At 36.2% G+C, this 10,858-nt stretch overlaps 1 non-coding gene across 1 annotated transcript; it reads right to left on the reverse strand.

The window, feature by feature from the left end:
- Positions 1-10,452: 10,452 nt before the first annotated feature.
- LOC116530060 lies at positions 10,453-10,558 on the reverse strand. Its single transcript, XR_004259810.1, has one exon. It is a non-coding gene; the product is annotated as a U6 spliceosomal RNA (small nuclear RNA).
- Between the last annotated feature and the right edge of the window lie 300 nt (positions 10,559-10,858).

A 10,858-nucleotide genomic window follows, 5' to 3' on the forward strand; every position in this document is an offset into this window, starting at 1 on the left:
AGGCTGGTCTCTAACTCCTGACCTCAAGTCATCCACCTGCCTTGGCTTCCAAAAGTGCTGGGATTGCAGGCGTGAGCCACCACGCCTTGCTCTAAACTGGTTTTTGAATGTTAAACCAACTCTACATTTCTGGAACAAAACCCAATTGATCATGTGGTATCATTCTTTTCAAATATTACTGGATTTCATTTACTAATATTTTATTTTTCTTTTCTTCTAAAGTCTGTCAATTTATAAGGTCAAGCTTACACTGAACTTACAAACAAGTTAAGAAGTGTTTCTTCATTTCCTATTTTCTTAATGATTGTGAATAAAATTGGTTATATTTATATTTTAAAAATATTTGATTAAATATGCAAATAAAGCCATTTGGAAATGTTTTAAATTATGGCTCTAGGCTCTTTAACAGACATAAGGCTACTTATCAGTATTTATATTTAATTTTTATGTATTTTCTATTTTTTCTTTTTTTTTTTGTTTCTTGTTCAGTAAGTTGTATATTTCAAGGAATTTGTCCATTTTATGTATGCCAACAAATTTGGTGGCATACATTTTTATAATATTCCCTTATTATCCTTTAAGTATCTGAAAGACCTATAATAGCATCTCTTCTTTTTCCCCCAATATTGCTTATTTGTGAGTGTTTTTTTTTTAATGGACTTCTTTGATGAGTGGTTTTAAAGGTTTACAAAAAAATTTGAGCCAAAAGCAGAGTGCCCATATGCCTCCTTGCCTCTTCCCATCAGTTTCCCCTATTACTAATATCTTGCATTAATGTCATTCATTTGTTACAGTGATGAGCCAATATTGATACATTCTTATTGACTAAAGTTCAGAGTTTACATTAGAGTTCACTTTGTATTGTACATTTTATGGATTTTGACAATATGTATCCACCCTTACTGTGTCATAACAAATAATTTTACTCTTCTAAAAATTCCCTGCATTCTACCGACTTATCACTATTTTCTCCTCCCAGACCCTTGGCAACCACAGGCCTTTCTACTGCTGCCAGGCTTGGAACTCACCCTTGAGGGCCTTTCTACTATATTTCTAGCTTTATCTTTTCCAGGATATGATCTAGTAGGAAGCATACAGTATGTAGCCTTTTTCAGATTGGCTTTTTTCCCTTAGCAATATGCATTTAAGATTTCTTTATGTCTTTTTGTAGCATGATAGCTCATTTTCTTTTTCTTGAATTTTTTTTTCTTTTGAGGGCCTTATCAACTTTATTAATCTTTTCAAAGAAAAACTTCTGCTCTTGTTTCTCTACTTTATATTTTACTGTGATCAAAGGTATGCTACATATAATTTTGTTTCTTTGACGCTTACAGAAATTTGACTTTATGGCCCAGAATATGGTTTATTTTAGTGGATGTTTTGTGTGCACTCAGAAAGAATGTTGATTCTGCTCTGGTTGTGTGCAATAGTCTATTAATGTCACATAGGGTAAGTTTACTGATAGGGTTTTTTGAGCTTTCCATATATTTGCTGTTTCTTTTGTATTTGTTCTATCAGTTACTGAGAAAGAAGTGTTAAAGTCTCCAATTGTAATTGTGTGTTTATGTATTTCTTCTTTTAGTTCAGCCAGATTTTGCTCTATTATGAAGCTCTGTTGTTAGATACATATACATTGAATATTGTTATGCCTTTTTAATGAACTGACCCATTTATCACTATCAAATATCTTCCTTTATTTCCATTAATATCTCTTGTTTTGAATTCCATTTTGTCTAATGTTAATATAGCCATACCAGCTTTTGCCTGTTTACATTTGTGTAGTGTATCTGGTTTTATCCTTTTGCCTTCAACTATCTGTGTCTTTATACTTCAGCTGTGTCTTTTGTAGTTGTATCTTTTTTCCTCTTTTATCCAGTTTGACATTCTGTGACTTTCAATTGTTTTATGTATCAACATACATTTAACATAATTGTTCTTATTCCTGGATTTATGGCTATCATTTTGCTGTTTGTTTTCTACTTGTTCCCTCTGTTCTTTGTTCCTGCTTTTCTAGCTCCTTTTGGACCACTCAGGCATTTGTATTATTTCATTTTGCTTCTTCTGTTAACGGGCACTACTTTGTTTTATTTATTTTTAGTGATTACCTTAGATATTACGACGTGTCCTTAATTTATTTTAGTCTATCTTAATTAATATTGTGCTGTTTCATATTTAAGAAACTTACAGCAGTATATGCCCATTTGCTGCCCTCCTTTCCTTCTGCAGCTGTCGTTATATATATGGGGTGTATTATTAACATTTATTAACATGTTATTAATACAATAATACCTTATTATTATTTTTGTTATTTAAAGAAACTAAAGAAAGAAGATCATCCATCATATTTTCCCACAATTTAAGCATTTTCTGTTTTTCATTTTCTCCTGTATATTTGTTTTTCCATCTGGTGTTATTTCTCTTCAGCCTCAAGAAGTTTTTTCACATTTCTTGTAGTACGGATCTACTGACTATGAATTCCCACTACTTTTGTTTCTCTGAAAATATCTTTATTTCATTGTTAGTTTTGATATACATATTTCCACTGGACATAGAATTCTATATCCAGGAATATTCTGACAGCTTTTATTTTCTCTCAGCAATTTAATGTTGTTATTAATGATCTTCTGACTTGGATTATTTCTAATCAGAAGGCAAAAATTATTCTTGTTGCTATTCTCCTGTAATGTGTTTTTTTTTTCTAGATGATTTTAAGATTTTCATTTTACTGTTTTTTTTTTTTTTTTTCCTGCAATTTGACTATAATGTATCTTGGCATAGTTTTCTTTGTATTTCTCTGCTTAAGGTTGGTTGAGGTTCTACTTGCTTTTGTGGCTTTATGATTTTCATCAAATTAAAAAAAAATTGGTCATTTTTTCCAAATAGTTTTTTGCCCCTTCTCTCACCTCTCTTATTTTCAAACTTTAATTACACATATGCCTTTCTGGCACAATTAGTTATGTTTTGTGGAGAATGATGACTTATCTACCTGTCTGTTTTTTCAGCTAGAATAGAGCTTTTGAGAAATCAGGGGCTTGTCTTACTTTTCTATATCCTCATAACTTCACATAACATATACATGGGGAAAGCACAAAATATCTTTGTGGAATTAATGAACAAATGAATGATAGTAATTACCATTTATTGATGGCTTACCATGTGCTACATACTATTTTAGTTACTTTCATGTGGATCATTCATTTCTAGTTCACAAGAGTCCTAAGAATAAACAATGTATACTTTAATTTTATAGAGGAGTAATCTAAGGCTCAGAGCTCACCAAACATGCTCAAGTTTACATAGTTCACCACTGAGGAGCTGGAATTGAAACTAGCATATCTCTGTGTGATTAAGGGGGAAGGAGAAAGTGCACAGCATTGTCTTATACTGGTAGGCTTGATTCTGCCTCTCATCCTGTATCATCATTCATTAATGAGGGTAAAATAAATTGTGGGCAACACCAGGAATTGAAGAAGCAGATGGCAAGATGGCCTTGAGCTGAATGGGATGGGGCATGCCCAGCAGGGGTGTACTCCAACTGAGATGGGAAGAGAGAGGGCAAGCCTGGGGCAGGTGCCCCATTTTCACCTACTCATGCAGTTTAAGAAGATGGCAACAAACAGCCTTCCTAATGACACCAGGAAGCTTGTTAGCTGCTGTTTCTTACCTATTTTGGTCTCTGCAAAATTGATCAAGTTTGGCCTCCACTGGGAGCAACTTGCAAGGGCTTAGAAAGAAAGAATATTGCATATGAATTATCAGGGAAAACACTTCCAGGCACACCATCAAGGTAAACCTTGGAACAGCATTCTCAGTTTATTTTCTATTCTGTGCTTCTTGTGATCCTGGTAATTTTTGTTGAGGAAAAGGGTTATCTCTTCCCTTAAGAAGAAAATGAAGATCAGCTAATTATTTCATTATTTTGTTTATTTTATGTTTATTTCATGCTGTTGTTGATCGTATAAAGTCTATATTTATCTCTCCATATCTTCTGTTTATTTATTGATCTAGTTATCTAGCTAGCATCTGCCTCTTTTTACAGCTTTTAAAATTTATTCTACTTTTTGGAAATCTTCAGTATCCCTATTCCAATTTATGGCATTTTTAATGTAGCTTGTTAGTGTACATTTTGGACAATGTTAATATAATTTCAGGTGTTGAGGACAAGTGAGGAATCTGCTTAAGTTCTTAGGAGAAGCTAAAAAGACTATTAACAACCCAAGTCCATAAAAAACATCTGTTCCAGTCATGCTGGTGATTTTTTATTAGTCCTTCAAATCCATAACAAAGATCTCTAGAGCAAGACAAATGTTCTAGTGGAGTGCAATTTCCAATTTCTTAGCTAACCTGATTTTGTTGATTCATACATATGCATGATTCAGTGCTGTTCCTGAATACAAAAAAAAAAAAAAAAAAAGAAGAGGAAAGAAAATTCTTTGTGCTTCTATTGCTTTTTATATTATTTATATTCCTTGAAATGCCCTTGAAATTTCATTTGCTAAGGGAAGCTAAACAAATAATTGCATACTAAAAGGGAAATGAGACTAGCAAGCCAGATAATTTGTAACATCAAATATTCTTATTCCACAGTTAATATTTTCTCTGAGAGGAAACATGAGGAGTAAACAGACTGATGTATCTTAAATGCAATAACTAATAACAATGCCAAATGCATGAAGTGAAAATACCTCGGGATACACTTTCTCGGTTCTGTTCCATCATAGCTGAATGCAATATTCTATAACCATAATAGGAGTCACGCTTGTCCTATTTCGCCTGATCTCTAAAGACGGATGCCAGTGCAGCAGTAATGCACCTTGCTTGTCTTTGTGGCAATCAACATTTTGTTGTTGCTATTGTTGGGGCCTGTTACATACTTTGAAAAGTTTCCTCTGAAAACAAGCTTGACAGTACTCTGAGGCCAATGTAATGAGACAGACATCAAGACTTCATTTGAAATCGATCATGACCAGGAACAGAAGGAGTGAGTAAACTTATCAGGTGTTATTTGGAATTCATAGCATCGTTCTCTGTGGGAAGCCAGAAAGGCAGTGTGGGGATGAAATTTAATTTCTCTGACATCGTCTTTAACTCCACCATCAGTAGAGTTTGCATGGTTAGACACATTTTTCATTGACTACCAACTAAGAAATGATTTGAAAATGAGGTATATGGTAATTTCAATGATTAGATTTGAATTAGGGAACAGAGTGAGGTCCAATTTCAGCTCAGTGGACTGACTATATTTCTGCTTTCAAGTAGATTTCTCCTAAGAAAGACCTATATTTTGACACTCAAACTTCATGGTATAATTGGGGTTCTGAGTGTTAAAAAGAATATTAAGAAAGGGGTCAATCTACTTCTGGATATTGATATCTGGTCCTAAATTTCTATTCTAATGAGAAAATAGAAGAGTTTTAGAGGTGGAAGAGATAGAAGAAAAACTGAGATAGAGAAAGGAGGGGTATGTGAGTTACAAGGTTGCCAGGCTACTAGGCCTCCAAGCCTCTCCCTAGACGCTAATTTTTTTTCCAATGTCTTGGGACTCAGTTGCTTCACTCTCCTCTGTCACTTCTATCACCCACTGTGTACAGATTGTACACTGTTTTTTTCCCAAAATTCACACTTCTGGTTATTTTAATACTTACCTCTTCATACCCATTGGCCAACATTCCCTGGTATCCCTTCCTTTTGTGTCATCAGAGACAAGCCCATACATTCCTTATATTTTAAGTGCTCTACTGCTACTCCTTGCTGGAAAGCATGGGCATAACATGGCTATAATAGAAGAGTGTACCTTAGAAATGTTTAGAGGACTGTCAACCTAAAATAACAATGGAGAGAGTGGCTCTCAAAATAAATGAGTTTATTTGGGAATGAATGACAGGGGATTATAATTTGGGATATGTGGTCTGTGACTAATTATAGGTGTGCCTACTTACAGTTACAGAGAGGTTGGGGCAAGAGGAAACTTTTAAAGGCAAAATGAGGAAGGTTACGTCATTTGTTTTGAGACAATTATCCTTGTCTACGTAGACCAATAACAATGGTGGCACCAGTCCAAAGTTGAATAGGTCATTGCTGGGTAGATGTCCTCACAGAAGTATTCTTTGTGTAAGGTTGTAGTGGCAAGGTTTGGGGCAAGGTTGGGGTTTTCATTGTCCTTGTAATAGTTTTCAGGATAGTTTTGTGTGTGAGAGCCCTTCCTTTGTAACCTCCCAACTCCATTTTGTTAATGTTTGGCATAAGTTACTCTATTTTGATTCTGACAACTTCCACAGGACCAAAGGGCAAAGAGAATAGAGGAACAGGATTTTATAGAAAAGAAAGAGGTAGAACTCTAGAGAAACAAAGTTGATTTTCTCCCAGGATTTCTTCCTTTCTATGAGCACTCCAATTAGTGTGGAATACATGTGACACACATGTTTTAGTCATCAAAGTCCTCTGTATAGCCTTATGATCTTGGACTCTGGAGCCAAACTGCCTTTTTTTTTTTGGGACAGAGTCTTACTCTGTCACCCAGGCTGGAGTGCAGTGGCGCAATCTTGGCTCACTGCAACCTCCCCCTAGGCTCGAACAATTCTCGTGCCTCAGCTTCCCAAGTATCTGGGATTATATAAGTGTGTGTCACCATGCCCATCTGATTTTTTTGTATTTTTAGTAGAGATGGGATTTTGCCATGTTGGCGAGGCTGGTCTTGAACTCCTGGCCTCGGGTGATCTGCCCACCTCAGCCTCCCAAAGTGCTGGGATTACAGGTGCAAGCCACCACGCCCAGCCCCAAACTGCCTGTATTTGAGCCTGGTTCTACCACATAGTGATCTTAGTAGATGTCTCCTCATCTAAAGATGGGGCTAACAATACTACCCAACTGAAAAGATTAAATGAGTTTATATTATAGCTTAGAACAGTGCCTGGTCTGAAGTAAGCATTAGGTAGGTATTTGATGTTATTATTACTCTTTTTAAAGATATTATATGGGTTTCTGGAGAAGGAAGCTTTCTCTCTACTTGGACTTTGTTGTTCAGCTCCTTATGTATCTTAGTCATTGTGGTGACTGCACTCTTGCCATAATTCTGGCTTGAATTTCAAGGTTTTATTTTCTTGAGTAACGTATTTAGCTCTTTTCACAGGCTTTGGGAGAACCCAGTTACATGAGATGATTTACACAAATGATGCTAAAACAAAAGTTGAGCAAACTTGCAGACCTGCTATAGGGCCTCACAACAGTGGACCTTGGTCTCTAGTTCCTGCCTCCCATCTAAGAGATTGAATAGGAGCCTCCACTGAGCACATTGGGCTCCCATTTCCATCCAGTGCAGGCTGTATAAAAGGCCAGTGGACTTCTCCTTCATCATGGCCCCTCTTCCCACTATGGGTCTTGGAGAAGCCATAGAAACAGGAGCAGTCTTGAGGGGCTATTTCATTTCTACTCTACCTCTTACAGGAGAAAGTTCTGTGAGAATACACCATACACATTCTGGGGCAATTGGCTAACTTATGACACAATCATCCTTTCATTCATTTCTTTCACTTATTTAAAAAGGTTAAACATGTACTTACTTTATATGTTGTATCTGGTCACTTGAATATCGAGCTGTCATATTTGCAGATCGAATTGCCTGCTTTTTGTTTCTATTAAGAATTGTTTATGGTGGCCTGATTTCTCAAATCTGTGTGTGTGTGTGTGTGTGTGTGTGTGTGAGAGAGAGAGAGAGAGAGAGAGAGAGAGAGAGACAGAGACAAATGCAGAGACAGAAACAGAGAGAGTGCTCATGTTTCTTGGGGTTGTCTACGGTATGAGGCTTTGTGTGTGTGATTTACTAGATGCCTGAGAAGACTTTAAACCAAATTCATAACTTGGGTATTTGAGGCCAAACTAACATGTGAATTACAGTCTCAAACTCATAGGAGGATTGGCTTTTTGTTACAAATTCTTATCAAGATTTTTTTCTGTTCCCCTATGGGCCCAGGCTGAGACTGGATATTTTCCTTAATACATCCTATGGGTAGGGGATAACATTTTCATGTTTGACAATTGAGAGACTTGCCTTTTAGTGGTCTCAGCTTTTTGGGGGTCTGGGAAGAAGGTTGCTGATACAGCTCCTACTTTGTATGGGCCTTAAGCTTTTCATCCATTAACTCACAGACAGGCTGTTAAAGCTGAAGCTACAAATGTCATGGAGGTGCTTTCCTGTCTTGTCAAATATGACCTGACTTATGAGGATTTTACTCATCTTCCTTTCAGTTAAGCTATAACTTGAAAAGAGTTTTAAAAAGTTATCCAGCATTTTACTTGCCTTTTTCTGGATTTAAGCTTGAAACATTATTGAAATGAAAGTCTTAGTTCCCCAACTTTCAATTAGCAATCATATTATTAGCTTTTTTTCATAAAATAAACATAATTCTCAAATGAAATTCATATTATTTCACTTATACCCATCCCATAGTATTAGAAGTTTGATGTGCTACTCCCTCCAGGAGAAAACAGGCACAAGTAGCCGTGTAGGGAATGAAGCACCATATCAATTATGTCCCATAAGTCCTAGAATTTAGAAGTATCTGGAGAATTTAGCTTTAAGAGAGAGGCTGGCATCAGAGGCCTCCTGTTTTCCTGGTATTGGATGCTTCAGTTGGAATAACTGAGTTTGTAAGGTAAATTTCAAGATGCTCAAATAGGCATCTGCATAGAAGTTTTAGGCCTGCCTCATACAACCAGTTATGGTGGAATGGAGAATCCCAGAGAGTGGAGGTCTTGGTTCTGCTACAGATCACACACTCATCATAAAGAAGCAGAGAGGAAACCTGGTCTTTTCCTAAGAACTTGAGTGTAAGAAAGAATGAAACGTGTTTCCTGTCAACCCAGCTATGTGGCACATGACTAATAGATATGATAGTCTCTGAAATTTCTTTCTGGGAAAAGAACCAGTAAGGAGTGAAGGAATTGTTTAATATATTTTCCTTGTCAGTACTTCCCAAATGGGGAGATGAACAGAAGTGATCTAGGCTACCAGGTGAGATGCGAGCATGGAGGTAGCAATTGTGTTGCTCCCTACACATAATTTATTCCACCATTCTCTTATCGTCAGGCATTTAGGTTATTTCCAATTGTTTATACTATGGTGAACATATTTGCATATACTTCTTTGACCACATCTTGGATTATTTCCTTAGAGTGGGTTTCTAATGTGGACTCAGGGTTCCATGAGAAGAGCAGAGCAAAGGCTCTTGTGTATCCTAAGAAAGTGTATTTCCCAATGGCAGAACACTGATTCATACTCAATTATAGTAGCGTTACCACACTGTGCCAGCACTGAGAATAACAATTAAGGAAGACTTTGACAAACAGATCAATAAGTAATGCCATTTAATTGTTTTAACTTATGTTTCTTTTATTACAAGCAATGGTGTATAATTTTCATATTTATATGACATTTACATTGTTTGTTTATGTCCTCTGCTCATTTTTTTTGGTGCATTGGTGTTTTTCTACTTGCTATAAGATAAATTTTATGTTATAAGATGACAACCTTTTTCCATATTTCCTGCAAGTGTGGTTCCTTAGTTAGCTCTCTGCCTTTCAATAGTTTTTAGACTGGTGTGGTAGATATTGCTATTTCCCACCTAAATTTGTTCTCCTTTTTCTACAGTTAATTATAGCTAAGCATGTGGCTGTCTAACTAGGGACAACCTATTCTAACCCTCCTTGTAGTTAAATGGAGCCATGCAACATTTTGGCAATGCAATGTAAGCAGAAGTAATGTTTACTATTGTCTGACAAGATCAGTGGAGTGGGAGTGCTTACTTCATATTCTTCCTTCTACATTTTTACCAGCTGGAGACCCAAAGGAGGTACAGGCCCAGCTTTAACCATGCAGGCAACAAGAGTGCCCTAGGAAACAGCAGAGCAAGAAACTGGAAAGAACCTGGGTGATTGTAAATGGCACACCCTGGACTCTTAGGTAAGCGCACATAAACTACTTGTTCTTTAGCCATCTGCTATAGACTGATATGTTCTCTTGAAATTCATATGTTGAAATCCTAACCTATAATGGATGGTACTGGCAGGTAAGGCCTTTGGTAGGTGAATGTGTTTTGAAGGTGGAACCCTCATGAATAAGATTAATGCCCTGATGAGATAAGTCCCAGAGAGAGCTTCCTTGCCTCTTCTACCACGTGAGATTATAGCGAGAAGACAACTGCCTATGAACTAGGACAGTCAGGCTTCACCAGCCACCAAATCTGCCAGCTCCTTGCTCTTGGACTTCCAAGCTTCTATAAAAGTTAAAAACAAATTTCTGTTGTATATAAGCCACACAGTTTATGATATTCTGTTATAGCAGCAAGAGTGGACTAAGACACTATCATATTGTTGACACTTTGTTACAGTAGCCTACGCTTACCATAATGTCTTTTGTCAAATAGAGGTTAGCTTTTCTTTCTTTCTTTTTATAAAAAAAATATAGAATGCTTCACAAATACGTGTGTCATCCTTGCACAGGGGCTGTGCTAATCTTCTCTTTATTGTTCCAATTTTAGTATCTGTGTGCTAAAGCCAGCACTAGCTTTTTTAAAAAAACACTAATAAACTATTTCTTTATGAAATTTTGCATTACTTTTACGTGGAAAATTCTTTCTCAATCCAAGATCTTATAAGTATATATCAGTGTGTCTAACTTTTTATGGTATAATTTAATAATTATAGTTCTTTAATCCATTTGGAATTGGTTTTGGTGTAACATGAGATAGAGCTGCACACATTTTTTTTCAAAAATTTAACCTCATTTCAGCATCAATTATTGAATAATCTCTTTTCTTCATGGATTTATGATGTCTCATGTACTTATAAAATTATTATTTTA

The sequence above is a fragment of the Sapajus apella genome, unplaced genomic scaffold (genome assembly GCF_009761245.1).
Source record: "Sapajus apella isolate SASKATOON/1434 unplaced genomic scaffold, GSC_monkey_1.0 scaffold64, whole genome shotgun sequence".
Classification (NCBI taxonomy): domain Eukaryota; kingdom Metazoa; phylum Chordata; class Mammalia; order Primates; family Cebidae; genus Sapajus; species Sapajus apella.